Source organism: Natrix helvetica (genome assembly GCF_964273705.1).
Source record: "Natrix helvetica genome assembly, chromosome: 6".
Lineage (NCBI taxonomy): Eukaryota > Metazoa > Chordata > Lepidosauria > Squamata > Natricidae > Natrix > Natrix helvetica.
This window is the reverse complement of record NC_138553.1, coordinates 30,416,700-30,439,982: the sequence shown is the minus strand read 5'-3', so window position 1 is coordinate 30,439,982 and position 23,283 is coordinate 30,416,700. Positions and strand designations below refer to the sequence as shown.

Below are 23,283 nucleotides of genomic sequence, written 5' to 3'. Positions count from 1 at the left end.
CTTATAGAATTGTTACTGTTTATCAAGTGTTAAATTAGGCTTTAATAGCAGATTGCTTAATACCAGCAAGTATTGATCTATATGCAAAGTAGTTGTAATGTCAAGGAAAAAATAAAAGAGTAAGTTGATACCTGATTCTGGAAGCCATTGAGCTATATTAATTGAAATTTATTTGGCTTTCCAGTGTTTAGGAAAGACTGTCTACTGAGGAAATATTTGCAATTGATTTTGACAGCTTTTGTACCTGAAACAATATATTGGATTTCATTAAGGAAAATATTTGAAGCAGACATTTAATGTGTGATATTGTAAAGAAAGTTCTGCAGAAAGAATCAGTGGAGGCAAAGTCAATCCCCCTGGCATGTTTTGTTCTTAATGTGATTGCAGAAGCTGAGACTCATTGAACCAAGACATTTTCATGATGACGTGTTATGCTTCAGCAGTGCCCAAATTAGAGTGAGGCATGCTGATCTCTATTTTGTGTTCCAAAATATTGATGATTCTTTGAAAAGATGTCAAAACATGAAGTGTCTTATTTTTGCACTTGGCAACTTCCTTACATTTTAAAAACAATTCAGCAACTATAAAGATTGGTATGAATGTGTAGCCAGAGTTGCTAACTTAGAAATCGCTTTGCAGCCTTGTTCTCTCAAAGCATCTGACGCTTTGAAGGGAGATAGCCAGGAAATCCAAATGTTGTAGGATGGATAGTAATAGCATTTCAGGAAAAGATAAAAAATAAAAGGACAAATAATTATTGCATTGTTGCCAAATAAAACATGGACGTAGGCACTCTGTCTGTTGGAGGCTTTTCCCTTCCAATTTAAAGGTTCTGTTAACTGGAAATATGTGAAATTTTCCACATATAAACTAGTTGTAAATGAAACAATTCCAATCAGGTGGATTGGAATATGTTTGAAATAAAATATGTGTGTTATGGTCAGACATGTTTTGGAGTGGGTGGCAGTTCAAAAAGGAAGAAAATAGTATTGGGAAGATCTGGGAGAGAAGGAAGGGATAGGTGACCAATTGAGAAGAACCAGTTTGGGCAAATGGTTAAGGTACCAGGCTAGAAAGCAGGCAACTTGAGTTCAAATCCTGCCTTAGTCATGAAAGTCAACAGGGTGACTTCGAGCCAGTCACTCTCAGCCTGGGATGGTTGTGGGAAAACAGGAGGAGGAAAGTGTGTGGGGACATGTTTGCTGCCTTGAGCTATTTGTAAAAATAAAGGCCAGGTGCAAAGGAACAAATAAATAGGCTGCACTTGGAAGGTAAAACTGGGGGCACATTAGGAAAAAGGGGGCTGCTGGGAGTACAGTTGGAAAAAAGATGGTGGACCACTTTATGCTAGATAACTACGATACCCTTCTACATTTTCTTCAAGCCAAAGTTCAGAAAAACCTGATTTCGTGTTTTTGATGAATTTCTGAAGCACATCTTTTGTACTTGAATCCAAATATTTTCCATTCAGCACATCCCTAGCATGGTATAGATGTAGAACAGGGGTGTCCAAACTTGGCAACTTTAAGACTTGTGGACTTCAACTCCCAGAATTCCCCAGCTGGCTGGGGAATTCTGGGAGTTGAAGTCCACGAGTCTTAAAGTTGCCAAGTTTGGACACCCCTGATGTAGAAAATAGGCATTTTACAGAAAACAACCAGCCTACCGTTTATCTTGATTTATTTACCTGTATGCGCCCATCAAGTCACTTGACTCTTAGCAACTAGATAGATGCTCCTAACATAGTATTTCAGGTCTTTCAAGGGTGCATTTACCCCCTGCTGTAATGATGGAGTTCCACCCCTTTAATAATGGTCATACCTGTCTTTCCTAGCATCGCAGCCTTCTCTAGAGAGCTACAAGTCTCTGCGTAATGTGTCCAAAGTAGGATAATTGGAGCTTGCCTTATTGATACCATGCTAATTATTAATTTTTACATAAAACATGCCTTGTCCTGTCTTTGTTGAGCTCAATAAATCAACATCTTTTGGAAAAAAAAAAAAACTAAAACCATTGGATAAGCAGCTCTCTTTAAGCGGGTTGGGTGTTTCATATCAATGAGGACATGACCTCTTATTTGCCAAGCCTGCCCTTAACAGGAATAATTATTTGGCAATAGGTTTTTTGAGGATCTCAGAAAAGCTCAATGTGAGGTTAGGAAGAGATAAAAAACAATTACTAAAAATGATCAGTCACATTCTTCCCCAGGAATGGCGGTCCAACAAAAATACAAGAATAAAAAATGGGATGTTACAAACCATTCCAGAATAACAGCAAAGAATCTGCAAGGCATATTTGCATTTTCTAAGAAGAATGAGCAAGAATGACAGCGGGACGAATAAGGGGGAGGGCAAAAAACATACTTGTCATTAGCGGTGCCTGTCTTATGTTTGCTAATGACCATTTTAATGGTCCAGTAGGCTTTCAAGATAGCATTCTGTGGACAATTTATAAAACAATTATAAATTCCACCCACAAAATTCTACTGGAGAATGTCAAAATGTCTTGTGAGTTAAAGCTAAAACAAGTTGTGCAATCCAGTAATCCACAAATGTGCTCTAGAGTGATTGATTAAATTAAAGCCTTGACTTCATACCAACTTAATCTTTGTGGTATGTCTGAATCAAGATGTTTATGCAAGATAGTAAAACAATATCAACAAGGTGAAATAGTTTTATAAAGAAGAATAAGTCAAAATACCTTCAAGCCAATATAGAGCAGTGGTCGCCAACTGGTGGTCCGCGAGAACATTTTGGTGGTCCACAGAAAAATTGTTTGCATTTTTTTATATTGCATTAAATACTATTCGTCTTTTTAAAAAATCTATATTAGTGGTCTGCGGGATTTAAAATTATGAATTTAGTGGTCCCTGAGATCTGAAAGGTTGGTGACCCCTGATAAAAGAGGATTGATTAACAAGTACAGGTATAGGATACGTTTTGGGTCATTTACTGCTAAAGGAGATGCCATCAATTAGTAAATCAAAAGCATCAGATAATTTTTCCAGCAAAGACAGTGAATCTTGGCTCATGTTCTGTATAGATAGGAGGCTATACGCTTTAATCAGAATCTTTGTGTCTATTATTCTGTTAATAGGACTTTGATGTTGCTCAGATGACACTATACTGCGTCTATACTCTGTAGGATCATGGATATTTCACAAACTTTCACCACTGTATGATGATTACTATACTCATTGTGATTGGAAAGACTGATGCTGAAGGGCTGGAATAATGGAATTATACAGTGGATGGGAAATATGAATAAACCACAGGAATTTCCACCAGCATGATGCAGTGATTCTGGAAACCGTGTGATATAAACATCCCTTTCTATAGAAGGGATGCAGAAGAACAAGTTGGTTGAATATGCAAGTGAATGCATAAATGGCAAAACAGCATTTGCTCACATTTCAATAGTTTTATTGCAAATTATTGACCATATCTGAATAATACTATCACCCTCAGTTTACAGAGATATAGGAGGAATTGAGGTGGATAAAAATATTTGTTATACTATTTTACAATTGAGATAAGATAATCACTGAAAAACCATTCATCACATTGTTTTTATATGGTACAAGTGAATGGAAAACTCAAGAGTGGCATCAATAATCTTGAACCACGTACTGCATTACTGTGTGGTACATTCAGGCATCACCTCCAATCTCTACAATACAACACAACACAACACAACACAATACAATACAATAGCAGAGTTGGAAGGGACCTTGGAGGTCTTCTAGTTCAACCCCCTGCCTAGGCAGGAAACCCTATACCGTTTCAGACAGATGGCTATCCAACATCTTCTTAAAGACTTCCAGTGTTGGGGCATTCACAACTTCTGGAGGCAAGCTGTTCCACTGATTAATTGTTCTAACTGTCAGGAAGTTTCTCCTCAGTTCTAAGTTGCTTCTCTCCTTGATTAGTTTCCACCCATTGCTTCTTGTTCTACCCTCAGGTGCTTTGGAGAATAGCTTGACTCCATCTTCTTTGTGGCAGCCCCTGAGATATTGGAACACTGCTATCATGTCTCCCCTAGTCCTTCTTTCTATTAAACTAGACATACCCAGTTCCTGCAACTGTTCTTCATATGTTTTAGTCTCCACTCCCCTAATCATCTTTGTTGCTCTTCTCTGCACTCTTTCTAGAGTCTCCACATCTTTTCTACATCGTGGCGACCAGAACTGAATGCAGTATTCCAAGTGTGGCCTTACCAAGGCATTATAAAGTGGTATTAACACTTCACGTGATCTTGATTCTATCCCTCTATTTATGCAGCCCAGAATTGTGTTGGCTTTTTTGGCAGCTGCTGCACACTGCTGGCTCATATTTAAATGGTTGTCCACTAGGACTCCAAGATCCCTTTCACAGTTACTACTACTGAGCAAGGTATCATCTATACTGTACCTGTGCATTCCGTTTTGTTGCCTAAATGTAGAACCTTACTCTTTTCACCATTGAATTTCATTTTGTTAGATAGTGCCCAATGTTCAAGTTTGTCAAGATCCTTCTGTATCTTAAGCCTGTCTTCTGGAGTGTTGGCTATTCCTGCCAGCTTGGTGTTAATCAGACTGTAGTATCTTCCTCTTTGCACTGTCTCTGTTTCCCCAGCAATTGGCACCTGAATAAACCGACTCACTGTACCAAATAACAGAGAGCCATGTAATTTATTAGATATATATATATATATATATATATATATATATATATTCTGTATTTCCTTCAGAAGTTGAAGTTGGCATACATCATACTCTTTCCTCTCATTTTACTCCATATCAACATCTTGGGAGTATGACTGGTTCAGAATCACCCAATGAATTTCCATGACTATGGTGGACTTGAACTTGGATCTCTGCTGCCCAGCTCCTCAACCACTATAGCCACTGCTTCTGTTTATGTGGCACCCTGAGCCTAATTTTATAGCCTAATGTGTTATGCAGTTAATTTACTTAGGTCTATGGCATCAGTTCAAAAATGAGATTGCGCAAACATCATAAGCTTTCTTCTCACCTCAAGAGGGAAATTTGTTTATTAAATATACAGTATATCTAGGCCAAGGGACACGGTGGCTCAGTGGCTAAGATGCTGAGATTGTCGATCAGAAGGTTGGCAGTTCAGCAGTTTGAATCCTTAGCACTGCGTAAGCGGATGAGCTCCCGTTACTTGTCCCAGCTTCTGCCAATCTAGCAGTTTGAAAGCATGTAAAAAAAATACAAGTAGAAAAATAGGGACCATTTGGTGGGAAGCTAACAGCGCTCTGTGCGCCTTCAGCATTGAGTCATGCTGGCCACATGACCACAGAGACATCTTCAGACAGCGCTGGCTCTTCCTAGCATGGAAGTGTGGGGGAACCTTTACCTTTATATCTAGGCCAATATGTCAATCTAGCCACAGGATGGGTTGGAGGGTTGACCTTCAGGCAAACAATTTCTTGAAATTTTTGACAGAAGGATATGAATATCTGAAATGTATACAGTGCATAACTAACCAGCTTAAGATCTGAACTGCCACTGAACACATTAAATTTGTCCTTGCACATTCAATGGGCTTCTGGTCTTAGCTTTGCTGCAGAATTTGCAACACAGAATCCCAAAGTCAAAAGTGGCTAATTTAAGAGAAACAGCACATCTGGCAGGATCAATTGGCCGAGAAAGTTGACTTAGCAGTGTACCTATAGAAGATGTCCTTGAAGACACCCGTACTGTTGCTGAGTGAGTGGACCAGTAGGTGGTGGTCTCTCTTTGCTCGCTCAGATCCATGGAATAATATCTCTACCTTTCTATTCCTGCAGAAATGAAGGCTGCATCCTGTGTTTAGGACACCATCTCCAAAGCAACCAGTAACAATTGAGTGATGTCACAGGGCTGGCCTTTGCCACGGGTTCAGTCTGGAAAAGGCTTGGCTGTCAGCAAAAATAACTTCTTTCGAAGTATCTGAGATCAGAATTTTAGACAAAGGAAACAGAAGGCACATTTTAAAATATATAATAGTACTTGTAGACCTTACCTTTATATAGAATTCTTTTCTTTGTATGCTTCTATGGTATGAATGCTTTTGAGTAAGAAAAAAAGGATAGCATCCGAAGGTCAAATTGCATGATTGGTGGTTTTGCCTACATTACATATTTATTCAGAAACTTCATCTGTTCTTTCTTTACACAGTGTCTGGAGCCAGTTTTCCTCAAATAAATCTTGAGGGGATCAGGGTCTCTTCATTTTTCTTACCACAGCCTTCCAAAGTTGGTTGAGGGATGCAGCTCCACCCTAGGATGCTTCATACATGACAGAGTATCAATCTTTTCTACCCGACCTTTGAAATTGTGGAAGGTGCAGTCCCAGGTCATCTGGAGCAGAATTTTTCAAAACTGACAACTTGAAGATGTGTGGACTTCAACTCTCTCTCATAATTCTCCAGAGAACATGCTGAAATCCATACATCTTAAAGTTGCCAAATCACTGAACTGGAGGTTATCAGATTGGGAATACAACTATTTGCAGCAGGAGGCAGCATCTAACTATCCTAGACTGATCTCAGAAACCTGGTTAGTGAGAGAACACAAGAAAATTTCAGACTATAAGCCTAGAGAGTTTTCTAAAAAGCCTGGAATACACAGACTAAATCCCTTTTGTAATTTTCCAGAATGTATTGATGTGTCCAGAGTTGATCTTGTCCTTTTAACAACTGCCTCCAGCTTTCTTCTACATTGGTATTGACCAATAAAGGTGCTGGCTTGCTTTAGCAGGGGTGACCTTCATACTGGAGGTGATCCTGCTGGGATTACATATTCTTGGCATATACTTCTGGTGTTCTTCATTCATCTGTCCAGGGACTCCAATCCCCACCCTATCCTCCATCTTGATGACACAGCATAGCAGCCTCTTCTCTTTTCACGATAATGAAACACGAAGAAAAACGAAAGATTGACTCCTAGAGAGTTATATACATTATTATGTAGTTTTAGAGCAGTGATGGCTAACCTTTTCGTCATTGCGTGCTGAAAGTGCACCTGCCTGCACCCATAATGCAATGTGCGCACAACACTCTGCCCTCCCCCCTGCGCATGCGTGCATGACCTCCCTCCCTGCACCCCATTTTTGGCCTAGAATGCCTCCCTGCAGCCTCCTGGGACAAAAAATGGACCATGCGGGGCTCGCTGCACCACAGGAGTTGTACCACACTTCCCACAATGCCCCCTGCAAATGCTTGTGTGACCCCTCCATCCCCTGCACATGTACGCGTGACCCAAAAAATCAGCTGGCTGGCGGGAGGCACGCACACATGCACGGTGGAGCTGAGCTGGGGGTGACAGTTTGCATCCCCGCATAGAGGGCTCTGCGTGCCACAGGTTCGCCATCACAGCTCTAGAGAGTTATATGCAGCATTTTTAAAAATTCAGAGAACAGGCAAAACTTTCTAGTCTGCTTCACCTGCAGAGCTATTAGGTAAATTTAGGCTCCAAAATTAATTAACGTAGACATAGAAATGGTTTATTTTCAGCTGATGTACATGATTTCACTTTAAAATGCAGTATTTCTCATCCTGTTGTGCTGGATGCCTTCCTGATCATTCTGCTGAGTAGGATCCTGGCCCTAAAATTCTGTTGTAATGGTATTTTCCCAGTAATAGATCTTCCTAAGAAACCGTGAGTTTCCAATTTGCTTATTGTTAACTTTCAGATTTGAGCTGGAAAGCAGTTATGTTCAGAGCTGCCGGAGGCATTGAGGGAGGTTGGGTTTTGACATTCTCTATGCACACAATTAGCTTCACAAGTGACCCACCTGACACTTTTACACAGAACTGGGCCTCTCCCTTTGATCAGGCTGACAAGGGGGGGGGGGCACTTCAAGTATGCTTAACATGAGAAAGTAGTTTATTAATATGCCCAGTACGGGTGAAGGTGTAGTCTTTATCTTGCAGGTCCATGAGTCAGTGCTTCAACTTCATATTCTCCTAAAATGCATTTTGTTATTCCTGCCTCCCTTCTGTACTTTTTGCTATTTTAGTGCTAGAGATTGAACCTGAAAGTGTACATTTCAAATTGCTTCTTTTTCTTTCTTTTCTTTTTTTAAATGGTAGCATGGTTTGATTTGTGATTCAGGCAAGTTTCAAATTGCTGTATCTCAGTCAGTTTAACTATTATTTATTGGTTTATGACAGCAGCAGTTGGAGGCCTCAAGATGAGTCACCGTAAAATTGTAATAATGTGATATTTTTTTTAAAAAACCCTGAATAGTAGAGATGAAAGAGGCATTATGACCCTATTTTATATCATAACATACTTGAATGATTTGTTCAAGGTTTGCACGTTCTCTCTTTCACAACCACTTTGCAGCAAAGTTTTTTTTAAAATCCCCATGCTGCTTCTCCTGTCCCCTCTGCACAGGACAGAGGCTTCTCCTTATCTTTCTTGCTCATTACCTTCATTTTAAAGTTCTTTATTGTTTTTGTCTGTTTTCCCATTAAAATGAAAATTGAGAGAGATTCATCAGGCCTGTTGCTGCTAAACAGTATTGAAAAAGCGCTGAGAAGGAGAGAAAAACTTGAGAAGTGAAAGTGACGTACTCCTCTACTCCTCTACTTCTCTTTCTCTTTTTATTTTAAATGAATTACTTGTATGCACATATACGAAAATGGAGCTGTTGACTCCATTTAGATCTGTTGACTCCAATGTAGATCCTAAGCAACAGCAATTCAGGAACATATAATCTGGGGTGGCAAAGGAATGGCAAAGAAATAATCCAGGGAGTAATAAAATACACATTATTATTATTATTATTATTATTATTATTATTATTATTATTATTATTATTATTATTATTATTTATTCACATTTCTAAACCGCCCCCTCTCCCAAAAAGGGACTCGGGGCGGTGTACAGTCCACAATAAATCACAGATAAAATACAAATATAAATAGGGCTATAAATATATGTATGTATGTGGAGGAGGTTAAAATTAAGAGTCCTGTACAGAAGAATAAATATGAGGCTAAAAGCCCTAAAAACAATTAAAACTAAAACATTACCCTTAAAATAACCAGATGAGAATATACTACCAGGAGTTCATAGATGTAACATTTATAATCATGCCAGGCCAGCTAGTCGGAACAGGTGAGTTTGTATATATTACATTGTATACATGTTTGTATGTATATATTTATAGGCATATATGTACTATCTTTATATCTTCTACTGTATCTATTCTATCTATCTATCTATCTATCTATCTATCTATCTATCTATCTATCTATCTATCTATCATCTATATTAAACCTGTATAAATTGGTGAAAAGAGCAAATTTCTTGGGAAAGAGTCTCATACTGTATATCCAACGTTCAGCTCACACTCTTGCCTGGGGCTGCTTCTTCCATTGAGGCTCACAAAACCCATTTCTTGGCTTGGGTGAGGTTGGTTGGGGAGCACAGAATGCCTGGTATTGCCTACCCATTTGGAAGTTGACACATTTGGGAGGGTGGTTCTATAATATTTTAACATCAAAATATTTCATTCAAAAAAACGATAAAGTATTTTGAATTGGAATAAGGTTGCAAAATTACATTATGGCAAAAATAATTTCCCCATAACAAGTACTGATTTAAGATGGATTAAGTTAAGCTCTCTGGCAGTATCCTTTGGACTGAAATGATATATTCTCTAGGCCAGGGGTGTCCAAACTTGGGAACTTTAAGACTTGTGGACTTCAACTCCCAGAATTCCCCAGCCAGCTATGCTGGTTGGGGAATTCTGGGAGTTGAAGTCCACAAGTCTTAAAGTTCCCAAGTTTGGACACCCCTGCTCTAGGCAGACTATATCATTTGCTCAACATACCAGTAAAAGGCTCACTTTTCTGGGGAAGGTGGCTAGAAAGAAAATAGGATTATTGTCTAGAGATCCAGTGAGAACAATTAATCAGTGGAATGGTTTGCCTCCAGAAGCTGTGGATGTTCCATAGCTGGGGTTTCTAAGAAGAGATTGGACACTCATTTGTCTGGAATGTTTATAGGGCCATGATGGCAAACCTATAGCACGCCTGCCAGAAGTGGCATGTAGAGCCATCTCTCCGGGCACGGCAACTGTTGCCTATTTCTTTTTCGGGTTCCGGCATGCATATGCGTACTGGCGCGCTGGAAGCTGGAAGAGCAGCTCTCTGGTGTGTATGAATGTGCCGGGAAACTGAGCTTCCAGTTTCTAGCACATGCACGCATGCCGGCCAACTGGTCTTCACGAGCATACACACCAGAAACCAGATGACCAGGTGACCGGCATGCATGCACACGCCAGAAACTGGAAGTCCAACTATTCTGGTTTCTGGTACTGCAGTGTATGTACGCTGGGAAGCTGCTTTTTTGGTTTCCAGCCCTCCCCCACGCATGTGCACTACCGTTTCAGCACTCGGTGCCGAAAAGGTTTGCCTTGTTATAGGATGTCCTTCTTGAGCAGGGATTTGGACTAGAAGACCTCCAAAGTCCTTCAAACTCTGTTATTCTGTTTTCTGTCTTCTGACTCTCCAGTCACATTGATGAGTTATGATTTTAAGTGCCAAATTTCATCCTAGTTACAAGACTTTCTGGGATTTGGAGAATTTCCACTGAAACAAATCCTCATATTTACTTACTGCAGAGATAGGAGAAATCAAAATTGTCAAGATGGTTTGAGGTGAGTTACAAGGTGGAATAAAGTCCAATGATTTCTCTAGATTTCTATCTCTACTCAGATCAACTGCAAAATGTTACATCCAAACCAGTAGACAGTTTTGGTTATATATCGGCAATGCTTGTACCACCTAAACCAAGCCATTGTAAGAAATGCAAAGCTGCTCTTGCTATGCTTTTTAAATAGTAACCTTTCACAAAATTTATTATTAAATCTTTATACTGCTGTTTACATATTCTTCTTTTTTTCTCTTAATTCCCTGTCATTGACTGGGTTCACAAATAACACCAAGCCACAGCTTAACCTTTGATTAATTGAATAAAGTACAATTCAGAGGTGGGTTGCTACCAGTTCAGCCCAGATCAGCCGAACCGGTAGTAGTGACGGCGGGAGGCTCCGCCCACCCGCCCGGATGCTTCTGCGCATGAGTGCGCCTGAACCGGTAGTAACAAAATTGGCAACCCACCACTGTACAATTGCTGAATTTGTATAATATGCTAAGTTTTAATCCATAGTTGGTAATGTTTAGTGACTGGGTGTACACAACCTGATAATAAAAACAAATCAAAATACTTTATGGTTAGGCACAACATAAGAATTCAATTACAGGGTCAAATTTTAGGCTGCAAGCTTCTTGATGTTCCCTTCCTCATGAGGGATGTTTTATTGGGCAACCCTTTACATCAAGATAATAACTAAATAATTATTTTTAATTTCAGGATTTTTTTAAAAAATCAGCAGGTTAGAATTTTTGTTTAATATTGCCATTGTCGACTGTCTGATTCCCATGTGTAGGCTGGTTGGCAATGAAACCATCATAAGAAACTTCTTTCTGAATTTCAACCCCTTTCTCTGCATTAGTCATGGTGTGACAGGAGGGACTATCCATGGTCCCAATTGGTGCATTTCCCTACATTTTGCCCTTCCCATACAAGCTGAGAAAGCAAGCACCAATTGCTTTCCTTCCTGTGGGCAGGCAGATCCTTGAGGATGTGTGGTTTCCATTGATATAATTTGTGTATGAACCCCCCTGTGGTGTCATCCCCTTGCACTAGACATCTGATGTGTCTAACAGTGGACCGGTTTAAAAACAAACAGACCACAGTTTTATTATTATTCCAGTCATTTGAACTACAAGGGGAAACTGACAGAATACCTGTTAATTTCACTTGATTGAAAAGAGGTTCTCCCATTCATCCTTCCACTGGTGAACTGGTAAGCAAACAAAATAAAATCCTCTAGTGGTCCATCAATAAAATGGAGGGAAAATGTTTAAAGGTTCAGCAGTGAGCTGAGGTCCATTCGGAAGCGGACAGGCAGCCCAGCACAAAAGGTTTATAGAGGGCATCTATCTGCGATCATAGGAGATCAAATTCACATAGGAACTCATTGTAACAGACATGTTTCCCAACAATGGAATGTAGTAGAGTGGTCAAAGCAGAGAATATTTTCCCCCGTGGTGGCAACAATCCAAAAATGCTGTTTTTAATGTATGGGCAGGTGGAGTCTACAGTCAAGGTGACTATTATAATTTTATGTATTTATTTTGCCCTAAAATAAACTGTAACAAAGGAGTAAAGACTGTAACAGAAGAATAAGAGATGTTACAAAGAGGTTAGGAATCAAAGCCAGGTACATTCTACCCTGTTTCCCTGAAAATAAGACCTCTCTGGACAATAAGCCCAATCAGGCTTTTGAGTGCATGCGCTAAAATAAGCCTTGCCCCCAAAATAAGCCATGCCCAAAAATATTGCAACACAGCAGCAGCCATGAGGTGACCACGCTCACCACCTTCTGCACCTCAAAAATAATAAGACCTCCCCAAAAATAAGGCCAAGTGCTTATTTTGGGGGGTTAAAAGAAAATAAGACCCCATCTCATTTTCAGAGAAACACGTTACATCATCTGAAGTTCCTGTATCTTTTAACAGAAGTGACCATGGGATCATGCATTGGGCTCTGTCAGCAGAACTGTTGAACTATGAGTTCATTGAGCTTCCTAGAAAAAGTATCTGTTTCTTGTGATCTTTTACGGGAAGTGGTTCTTCTCCTCCCAGTGAAGAACAGTCACGAGCTTCATTGCCAACATTGACAGATTTTAAGGTACACTAAATATAGTCTCCCTGTCTTGAAAGCTTAACTTCCCTCAAAATAATGTCAAGATGCAGCATACTTACGTTTTGGAGATGGAAGGGGATTTTCTGGAAGGGCTATGAGATAATACATTCCATGACTTCAAAACTACTGAGAAGAAGACTTCCAGCAGAAGACCAATTTACTACCATATCATTCATTAGTTAATGAAGAGTTGCAGTTTCTTCCCAGAAAGAACATTTCACTCCAGTTTCTTTTTAGTTTTGGGGTTCAGATGCTAAGTATATTCATCGAAGGAAGGCCCAGCTGCTAAGATCAAACAATATTCTTGAGATAATAGAGTAGAAGTGCACACTATAAGGTCCCAGAGCGGACCATATAGCTGGTGGATCCTTATAGTCTCCGCTCACACAGAGAGGGACTTCTCCGGGTGCCGTCTGCTAAACAGTGTCGGGGAGCGACACCCAGGAGCAGGGCCTTCTCTGTGATGGGCCCAGCCCTGTGGAATGACCTCCCCCTTGACATCAGGATTACTTCTGATCTCTGCTCCTTCCGTGTAAAGCTCAAGACCCACCTTTTTCAATTATCTGGCCTGGCTCAACCGTGGTTTATCCTTTCCTCCTGACAGTCCTTTTAAATTTGTAATTTTATTATGGGGTATTTTTAATGGTTAATTTTATTATTATTATTGTCATATATGTTATTGTTACCTCCTCCGTGTCCGTGTCCGTGTATGTATATGTATGTGTATGTATGTATGTATGTGTATGCTTATATGTATTTATGTATGTTTTTATTGTACGCCGCCCCGAGTCCCTTGTGGAGAGGGAGCGGCTAACAAATTAAATTATTATTATTATTATTATTATTATTATTATTATTATTATTATTATTATTATTATTATTATTATTATTAATATTATTATTATTATTAATATTATTAGTTTTGAGAGTAGCCCAGATCCTACTAAAAATAACACTAAACCATAAATGGAAATTATTAAACACATGCGAATTAAGCAATTTAGCATTTAAATAAAAAAACTTTCTTAGAGTTGACAGAATAACAGAATTGGAAGGGACCTTGGAGGTCTTCTAGTCCAACTCCCTGCTCAAGCAGTAAACCCTATACTATTTCAGACAAGTGGTTGTCCAATTTCTTCTTTAAAAAAACTCCAGTGTTGAAGCACACACAACTTCTGGAGGCAAGTCATTCCACTGATTAATTGTTCTAACTGTCAGCAAATTTCTCCTTAGTTCTAGGTTGGTTCGCTCCCTGACTAGTTTCCATCCATTGCTTTTATTCCTGCCTGCAAGTGCTTTGGAAAATAGGTAGACCCCCTCTTCTTTGTAGCAGCCCCTGAGATATTGGAACACTGCTATCATGTCACCTCTAACCTTCTCTTCGTTAGACTAGCCATACCCAATTCTATACTTGTGCATTTGGTTTTCTTGCCTAAATGTAAAACCTTACTTTTCTCTACATTGAATTTCATTTTCTTTCCCTTGGTCTTTATTATTCCCGTACCTCCTTGTTTCTCAACATTGGCAGCTTGAAGATGGGTGGACTTCAACTCCCAGAATTCCCGAGCCACGTGGCTCGGGAATTCTGGGAGTTGAGGTCCACTCATCTTCAAGCTGCCAAGGTTGAGAAACAATGCCTTACCTGGTTCAAAGTACAATCCCAGAAAAGCAGAAATTATTGCTCAGACTGAAAAAAATTATATAGCTCCTTACATTGCATCAGATGTTGGCACTTGGTTTCCTTTTTTTCTCTTCTCCCCTTGTTCTTTTTCCCAATGGCTATATTGTTTGGAGCTGATAAGAATTGTGGTTTTAATGCATCCACAAATGGCAGATTGTGGAAGGCCATCCAGGGCTGAATAGGTATAATGTAGTAGGTATACAGGTAGTGCTTGCCTTGCAACAGTTCATTTAGTGACTGCTCAAAGTTACAATGGCACTGAAAAAAGTGACCAATGGCCGTTTTTCACACTTATGACTGTTGCAGCATCCCTATGGTCACTTGATTGAAATTCAGATACTTGGCAACTGGATCATACTTATGACGGTTGCAGTGTCCCAGAGTCACGTGATCTCCTTTTGCAACCTTCTGACAAGCAAAGTCAACGGGGATGCCAGATTCATTTAACAACCATGTTACTAACTTAACAGCTGCAGTGATTCACTTAACAACTGTGGCAAGAAAGGTCATAAAATGGGGAAAAGTTTACTTTACAACTGCCTCACTTAGCAACTTAAATGTTGGGCTCAATTGTGGACGTAAGTGGAAGACTACCTGTTACTATACAATGTATAATTTAACACTTGGATGGGATTTTTTTCCCTTAACAATTATTACCTGGCCTCTTGCCTATCTTACATAAACAGAGACTTCTATCCTGTTTGCATTTCATTCTTCCTCCCCAAAAGAAGTTCTGGGTGGCATGGTTGGCATTCTCCCATATTCTTCTTATAACTTTAGTGCAAAATTGTTGAAATAGACTGTGGCTTGCCCAAGGCTGCAGTGGAGCATCATGTTTGAACAAGGATTTCAGCCTAGATCTCATGGATTGTTTAATCATCAATTGCATATACTCTGGGTATGGAGAAAGGTTCATGTAAACTCATCCCCTAATTTGTTTATGTAGTCCAACGTTACCTATTCTAATTGACAGCACCTCTGGAAGTCCTGGGAAAAGAATGACCTTTTCCATCTCCTGTTACCCAATATTTTTAACTGCAGATAATCAGAGATTGAATCAAGGACTTTCACAGGACAAAGAATGTATTCTTCTTTCATCCAATTGGTCCCATAAGTTAACAATCTAAATTGCTTTCTAAAATTCTTGAAAAGGGAAGGCATTCTTATTGATTCCTAGCCATAATGGGAATTTCTCAAATGTAACAATGCCATCCCCTTTTCCATTTTTTTAAGGGAAGGGGAGGGATGTTTACATTGTATTCAGTTCCCCTGAGATAAGTTGCACATAGATGGAGAAGACATTTATTATCCTCCCTTACCCTTTCAATGAGCTAAAAGAGAACAATTAATTCTGTGTAACAGCTCTCATCTGGTTGGAGAAAGCAACAAACACAACAATGAAGACCCAATATAGTACAAGAAGTTGTTCATTTCCTCATAGTTGCAACACCTGGATCCAGTTTCTCTTCTTCTTTGAATTATGTTTGATTTTTTTCCATGACTTAGAGACATGTAAAATTCTATAAGCACCTGAAAAAGCCAGTTAGACAATGCCTGAAATGCCCTGGGATTTTTTTTCCTCCAAGGGAATAAGGTTTGAATGGTTTGTTACCATCTGGAATTGGAGGCCAAGAATAATTAATAAATATAGTATAGCTAATACTACTTTTCTGACCCAACCTTTCCACCTTCATCTGCTTTCTCCAATTCTTAATGACCTTCAGATGTGTTGGACTACTGCTGTAGTTATCCCCAGACAGCAGAGATATTAGGTTCAGGAAAGTTCAGCTACAATAATGGATTATAGACAGTGCTATGTTCTCCATTCTTTTAATGCTTGTACCACAGTAGAGCTTTAGAGTGTGATCTCAAAACATCTTTCCATGTACTGTTTGGCCTTTTTATATTAAGTGTTTATATTGTAATTGTCAGCATTTTAGTGATGGATACTGGCCAATTGCATCAGCTTTGATGGCCAAGGTAAGACCTGCTATCAAAAGCCACTGCATTCTACTGATCTGCAACTCATATTCATGCCAGTAGCTGTTAGAAGATCAGCAGGATAATGATTCTCCCTAAAAATCATGCTGAAATAGAGAAAATAGAGGTTGGCCACAAATTGATTTTCATATGGAAAGTTTTGGTTACTTTGGATAACTAATCTAATTCTTCAGTTCGGAATTCTCTTAGTGCCTTTTATATCAGCGTTTGCACTGTGGAGCAGATCAATAGAGTCTGAATTCTGTCCAGTTCTGTCATGGAATCCCCAAGTCTATTCTTTACATCCCCAATTAAATTATTTTATTGACAGGAATAAGAAAAACATTCAGAAATGGCAGCTTAACTGGCTGCTGCTTCTAGTTCAGGTAAAGAAATGAGACTAAAATTTTCCCATGGATTATAGCATCAGCATGAACCGGATAAATATTATTGAGACTGAGTTCTATCATTTTAATCATCTGCCAATTGACACATATACAGGGACGGAACATAAGGAATTCATTTATCTTATGCAAACCTTGTTGACTATGATGTCTTCATTTCACACCTGGCTTTGCCATCTGGATGCACTGAAGACCCCCTCCTAGGCATGTATCTATTTCTCTGCCTTCATTCCCCATCTTTGTAATTCAACTCCTGCCTGCTCTCTACAATAAATTGTTCTATGCTTTATTCCCAGTCTTTCCCATGGCTTCTTCTTGAACCTCATTTGCTGAAAGTCTGGGGCTCTGTGTGGACATTGAAGAAATTGGGGGAGGTGGTCTGGTGCTTCCCCCTCCAGCTGACAAGTCCCTTTTGGCTCTGCTCCCATTTCTGCCTCTTGGAAGTGGAATTCAGAGCAGCCCCAACGTGTACTCCTGACTGCTGTTGCCTGAACAGGCTTCTTCTCTGAAGCTGGGCCAGGAATTTTTCACACCCATTCTCCCTGGGCCCAAAGAGGGAGTGAAGATGGAAGGTGGGGAAGCAGCAGCAGCAGCAGCAGCAGCAGCAGCAAGAGATTTGACCTGGGACAAAAGCCTAATGATCTGCAAGAAGCCAGGAAAATGATGCATAGTCGAAACTCATCACGGAAAGGCTTCCTGCCATCTTAGAGGCAGAAGTAAAACGAAAAATCTGAAGAACCTTAGAGCAAGAAAGAGATTGAAAGAATTGGACATTTTAGGCTCTCCTGTGTTCCAAACAAATGGTTGTCTGCTCTGATAGACTGACAGAGCCGAGAGCAGGCTAAGTAATATAGACTGCAGGATGCCATAGGCAGAGAGTTGGTACATGGTCAGAGACTCCACAAGGAGCAGGAGGACCTGTTTACCAATAAAGGAGAATATTTGTAGCTCGGGTCCTTTGTGAAATGGCGGATTCTTGGTGCTAGTCTGAGCTTGGGTATTTTCTTGCAGAAGTTTCATTACGCAAACTAGATAACATCATTCTAGCACTGATGATATTACCTAGTTTGGGTAATGAAATATCTGCAAGAAAACAACCAAGCTCATAGAGCACCCTCTTAGGACCTGTTTAGCACCCATTTCCTCTTGTGAGGAGTTACGTGAGTCTATGAACCCAACTCATTGAGCCTTTAGACATGTTTATTAACCTCAGCACTCTGGGTTTGCAAACCATCCCTACAAACAGCAGTTTCATGCTACTGGGGCTGTGCATTGCTCATGCAATTTGCAGTGCACCAGCTGCTGAGTCTTTCTCTCCAATGGAAAATGAAGGTTGAAGGACAGATGTGCTTACCACCATGTTTGCTACAGCTCTATAACATCAGAGGTGATATTTCAGAAAGATGTGGGAGATTATTAATTGCACTTATCTTTTTCCTTTGCTGAAAATTGGATTTCAGCAGGAGCTCTTGTTATTGGATGGGCAGCTGGGCATATCCAGAGTACAAACAATACTGAGTCGCTTATGTTGATATATCACCATAATAATGATTTGATTGGTTGATACTGAATAATTAAATTTTAGAACACCCTGTTCAAAAAAAAAATGCCCATACTATAATTGCCTTGAGTGAGGGCCGCATCCAGCTACTAATGAATGTTATCCATTATATTTGAAGCAGTTAAATTTATTAAGCAATACATAGGACAGTAAAACCTTGTTACATCTTGAATTGAGAGAAAAATAGGAAGTTCTCTTTTGTCTCTTAAACCCAAAAATTCATTAAACTAACAATAAGCCAGAGAAGAAATAGATACAAGGACGGTGTGTGAAAATCCCTTCCCTTCCTGTATCTACTTATGTTGTTTCCCTAGTGATTAAAATAGCTCATGGGAGAAAAAAGATGATGCAATCTCCTCTATACTTCTGAGAACTTAAGGTGCAGGATATCTTCATTATGAGAGATGGAGATTAGCTACCTAATGAATACTGTATATGAGTAGGTGTTGGGAGTATACTCCTAGTGTTGGGTAGGCAACATATATCTATATACAACAACAAATGGTCGTTGTTGCTTTAAATGGGTGGAATGTACTTATCAGCTGTAATTAACTTTACAATAAGAGGGAGTCAGGAGAGCTCACTCTCTCTCTGCTTGTCCTATGCTTGATGACTGGAACGTGAACTGCGACTGTAAGCAATTGTTTGATCTTTGAATTGTGTTTGGACATATATCTACTATCACTGCTTGTGAAGCAATTATTAGTAGTAAAGCTACTTGTTTTTTACTAGCAGTGTCTGAAACTCTATTCGTGTGTATTTTTCTACTAGCAACATTCTTTCTCTCTAGCTGAACATTCTGCTGCGCTACTTTCTGTCTCCCAACAGAGATACCCCTAACAGTAGGGATTTGCCCTGGAGTTTCCCCTATTCTAAGGCAGTGCACTATTATACCGTTATACTACTTACCACTCTCCTGGCATACAGCTGAACAAGAAAAAATGTGATGCTGCATTATGTATTAATTTTACAAATTATTCCTTTTTCCCTATATTCCTTTTTGTTTATGTCTCTCTTCTTCCAAAGGAATCTTAGGAATTGTAATGTTACCAAAGACCAGACATCCCCCAGTTATTATAATACTGGCTCTTCACCAAACGAAGATTGCTAGGATTCTTTGATGGTTAGGGAGACCAAGCTGTTGACAGGTATAAATTCAAAATAGAACTGAAATGTAGAGTTACACACCTGTATAATAAGCCCCCCAATTTTGTCGCACAATTCACACATGTTTCAGAACCCATCTTTTCTTGGGATCACGTTTGCTGACAATGAAACAGGATTTTGAATAATATGATGCATATGATTTAGAATCTACATTGAAAACGTTGCCTAAAGGACAGCTGTAGAGAAATAACAATTAGGAAAGATTATAGGACCAAAAAGGGAACATTGGGCATTCTCGTTGGTATTAGGAGCCTTTGTAAGAAAGTTTGCATTAGAAATGAAGTAGTAGGAGAGGGACCCTCCTCTTCTGAACATGTTGTGACAAACCACATTGGCTCTGCTCCTGCTTTGCAGATTTGTCTCTTTCTACAAAGAAGTGTATGTGAAGTGCTGAAAGATGATTTTCCCAGGTGACCGTGTTGCCATAGAACCCTCTTATTTTGGATAAAGTTTGGTGGAAACAGGGCCTGTGCAAGAAGTAGGTGCTACTTTTCACACTTCCCTCATTTCTGCATTCATATTCAACCATTTCCCCCTTTAACCACAGGCTGAGTCTATAGCAGTGGAAAATGATAGATCCCCCTCAGTGAGTTGAAAGAGGCCTCTTGATCATGGGGGGGGGAAGGTCTTAGCTAGGATGTGAACATAAAAAGGCAAGACTTGATCAAACATTTTGCCTGTGAGAAAATTTATTTTTTGATAAGGGACCATAATGGACTTTCAGGGAATGGTCTGGAATGAATGTGGTGGCTTTAAATGATCATGTCTGTGATAAAATTTATTTTTTTGATTAGGGACCATAATGGACTTGCGAGGAGCGGTCTGGAATGAATGATGTGGCCAACAACTCAATGAGTATGGCATCTACTTACATGGAACTCCAAACTGAGTTGCAAATGCATTTTTGGGTTGGAGGCAAAGAACAGCTTGAGAAAAATTTGATCTGGACCTATCTAGTCTAGGTGAGCAGTTTCTTCTTTTAAGAAAAGTTTGCTTAACTTAATATGCAGTGTGTGTGTGTGTGTGTGTTTCCCCTTCTTCTTCTGTTTTTTTTTTACTTCAATTTCCAGTAGCCCCAGGAAACATAACTTATAATGAGAAGGAGTCTGGCAGCATCTTCCCAATTGCCAGATTTTATGAAAAAGCTGAAGCATTCATCAGCTGCAGCTTTCTTCATACTTAGAGTTTCTAGATTGATATAAGATTTAAACTGGTTTCAGGCTGATTATGGGGGTTTGAAGAAAAAAAAACAGATTGATCTATGCATCAGATGAAAGTTTATACCTTTAATAAAATTTGTTAGTTGTAAAAAGTGCTATCAGGTGACTCCTGATATTTTGCCACCCTAGACTAACCCATTCCTCCTCCCCCAATTTCTATAACTAAAAAGGATGCTGAGAGCTAAAGGGTTAGATTTAAAAAATAAATAACTATATATAGTATCTCCACTATACCCTAATGTATAGTGTAGTTTTGTCAGTAAGTCAATATATGGTTTTGTTTTGGTTTAATGGGCTGTGTAAACCTAACTATTGTGATTTGTAAATCATGGTTTATGCCATTGTATGACGTGTTAACTGAGTTATTACGATTTATTCAAGCTTCAAAGAAAATATGACTGAGCACAATATGAAACCTGTTTATTCAACTGTCCCCTGGTGCATCAGCCTTCACCAGACAGTGCCTTCAGAGGTGTTGAAAACTTGTTGCAGGGAAAGCTGACCGATATTTCAGTTTATGTAATAGACTTGCTAAAAGTTTTAAAAACAAAATGCCACTCAACACAAATGCAAATCTCAAAAAAATAAAAAACCCTCCAGCATCCAATTAAAAGCTGACAGATTTTTTTCCAAGTCCTCCTAAATGTACCATGTACTTAGACCAGATTGCCATTTCTTTGGCTTGAACAATCGTTGTTGAAGGGAAAATTGCAATACAATCAAGGACAGCCTTTGGCATCGGTCCCAATGTCAGATGAAATTGCTTTACTATTTTTCATGCTCTCCTGGGACCAAAGAAGTCGTATATATTTTGTTAAAATACATTTTTGGACAGAAAGAAACTGGCATTCAGGCCTACAAATGTCAACCAAAGTTCCTTTCCTCTTGTGGACTGATGGAGAACTGCAGAGAGGCACCTTGGCATTTCTGAATGGCTGGAAACAACCTCACCTAATCTTAGAAATGCCCACAACATGAGGATAAAGCAACTAGCCAAGAGGAAGGAAGGAAAGAAGAGATATATCAGAAGGAGTGAAGTCACATTCCCAGACAGCTGTGTACATTTTTCCAGATCGGTGACATAAGGTATAATGTGCAATAGAAAGGAAATACCCTTCTACTAAAGGTTGACTAGCTGTCTAGCTAGCCAGGCAGCAGATTTACCCTCTTTCAAGCAATTCCCTTAATAGTGTAAAATAGAATATGTAATATTCCTTTTCACCATGCAGGTAGATTGATTTATGGTTTCAGAATATCAGAATTTCCCTTGCCTCTGAGCACAGATGGTGAGGTTGTCATGACTCAGCCTTTATAATGTCTGCTTCAGTCATTGCTCTGCTTCCTGAGCACCTCTTGCAGGTAGAGAACAGCCGAGTCTGTTTCATTACTCATTAAGTAAATGTCTGCTGCAAAGATTAAGATCCAAGCGCTGTACGATTCTCCTTGGCTACAATTCTGAGGGGTTCCCCCGCCCCCCCTTGTTTCTTTTTTTAAGCCAAGGAAATGACGCATTATATTTTTTTCCAATTCATGTCATCTTTCTGCTTTTCATATTGGAACACATCTCTTTAGTAAACCTATGAGTTTATTCATCTTTGGAACAAAGGTTAGAAGGTTAGCTGTAAGGCACTTTTTATTTCAAATTCCCTGTTAATTTAAGACAACATATAAACATCTGGCCCTACAACTGTTTGAAATTAAACCACTTGATGATTTTATATTTTCTTGGACTTGGTCATGTTTACTTATTAACTGTTCACTAAAGATTGAAGGCCACTGGTCTTACCTCTGTCTTTTTGCTTACAACCTAGAATGCAACAGAGGAAAGGAAAAGAAATGGTTTTCAATGTCTCGGTAGTATATGCTTAGTCTTAGTATCAAACCGGTCAGTCCTAGAGGAGATCAACACTGACTGCTCTTTAGAAAGCCAGATCCTGAAGATGAAACTCAAATACTTTGGCCACCTAATGAGAAGGAAGAACTCACTGAAGAAAAGCCTAATGCTGGGAAAGATTGAGGGCAAAAAAAGAAGGGGACGACAGAGAATGAGGTGGCTGGATGGAGTCACCGAAGCAGTAGGCGTGAGCTTAAATGGACTCCAGAGGATGGTAGAGGACAGGAAGGCCTGGAGGAACATTGTACATGAGGTCAGGATGGGTCGGACATGACTTCACAACTAACAACAAGTCTTAGTATACACTTAGTTGAATTATAATAGGAGATTGGTACATAACATAAGACCCTTCAGATATTACTATGCCGCAACCCATATAGTACACATTGCAATCAGCTTCTTGAATAGGACAGAACACAGGAAACGTAATTCTGATACATATCTGGAAGGACATGTTATGAGAGTAGAACATGTGAACTTAGAAGTTTTCCCTGTAGCTTTACTGGAAAGTCTAATAACTCCACTTTATACCAGCTATCTGAGAATAATTCTGACCTAAGTAGGGTTCTAAACAAAGTTATGGATTCACTGAATGTGATGACTTC

At 39.4% G+C, this 23,283-nt stretch overlaps 1 long non-coding RNA gene across 1 annotated transcript; it reads left to right on the top strand.

The window, feature by feature from the left end:
* The first annotated feature begins 19,001 nt into the window (after window positions 1-19,001).
* LOC309394885 lies at window positions 19,002-22,443 on the top strand. The gene is made up of 3 exons (XR_014175813.1): window positions 19,002-19,030; window positions 20,359-20,526; window positions 21,166-22,443. It is a non-coding gene; the product is annotated as an uncharacterized lncRNA (long non-coding RNA).
* Window positions 22,444-23,283: the final 840 nt, after the last annotated feature.